Here is a 1,588-nt window from a genome sequence, read left to right as displayed (position 1 = left end):
TATATATATATATATATAATTTTAATTAATAAAATCTACCAGAGATGAGTTTATATTAAAATAAATTATTAAATACCGACCTTAAGAGGTCGGTATATTTAAATTATTATTTTATTTAAATAAAAACAACTTCATAATGTTGGTACTTATTTTAATATTTTTAAATATAGATAATTATTTTAAAAGATACCGACATCCCATGGTCGATATTAACACTTTTTTTTTTAAAGAATGATATTCTAAACCAAATACCCCAAAACCCTAAGACAATTAATTCTTCTTCTTCTCCAAAGAAAAGAGCAGCCGCTCTTTCGATTCTCCTCCCTTCCCGCGAAGCCACTCCAGCGAGGCCACTAGAGGCGGCGACGTCCCTCTCTTCCTCTCCCTTCTCTCCTCTTCTCCTTCCCTCCTCTCTTATGTCGCTCTTCCTCCTCCCCTCTCTCGCCTCTCACAGCAGTCGCTCCATCTCCGATGGAGTTCCACTGGCGAAGACGCCGCGAAGACCACCTGGCAGCAGCGACCCACGAAGCCACCGCGAAGCAGCAGCAACAACCAGACGTCACCTCTATCTTCTGCAACGCTGCTACTCCATCAGCTGTATCCGCTCTACTCTCCGACGAAGAAATCGTCAACGCCAACAACAACTAACATCTCTGCTCAGTAGCTCCGGTCAACGACAATAGACAACAAAATTATGGTGTCATTCTTCCTTCTTCTTTGTGAATGCTCATGCCTTAATTTCTTCCCTTTTTTATTTGCATATTTGTTAATATGATTATACAGATTCAAACTCTTTACTTGTCTGATTTTATTATGTGATTTTTCTCCATGATGGATATAGTATTTTCTTACTAGGATTTCCCCATTTGCGATTGTGTTAATATGTTGGCTTCCTGTTTAAACTCATTGGTTTTGAATTGTTCCACGTAGTGAAGGTTTAAGGGTTACAAGCTCAATTCTGTTTCCAGATCCCATTGCCCATAATCAGTACTTGAATTTGATTAAAATTGCTAGCTTCTCGTCCAATTTGGTAAAGACTTATCGTGATGATTAATTAGGATGAATATAAAGTGATATAAGGTGTAAGAATTTGATGTTTGGAGAATGTGGTCTTTTAGTGAATGATTCGTAATTTGGCTCACTTTTCTTATAATATATTATTACATTATGATTTGCGTTTTGGTATATTAAGATAGGTTAAAAAGTAAGTGTTTCACATTAAAATTTGAACACTCTTGTTGGAATTCTTGGTTTCTCAACTCCGGACACAATCATGGTAACATATACATCACAATAACTAGTGGAACAAAGAGAGGAAGTATTGAAAATAGGAGAAACCTAGTTGATCCTATTGATGACAAAATTGATTTTTTTGCAAGATTGATTTGTGTCCATCTAGTGTTGATACTAAGCTTTAATTTAGGAATAATGTGTTTGTTTAGCATAAGTACCAACACTAGTTGATCCTATTAATGACAAAATTGATTTTTTTAAAAGATCGATTTGTGTCCATCTAGTGTTGATATTAAGCTTTAATTTAGGAATAATGTGTTTGTTAAGCATAAGTATCAACACTAGTTGATCCTAT

The sequence above is a fragment of the Solanum stenotomum genome, chromosome 7 (assembly GCF_019186545.1).
Source record: "Solanum stenotomum isolate F172 chromosome 7, ASM1918654v1, whole genome shotgun sequence".
NCBI lineage: Eukaryota > Viridiplantae > Streptophyta > Magnoliopsida > Solanales > Solanaceae > Solanum > Solanum stenotomum.
Note: the sequence above shows the minus strand (reverse complement) of the source record.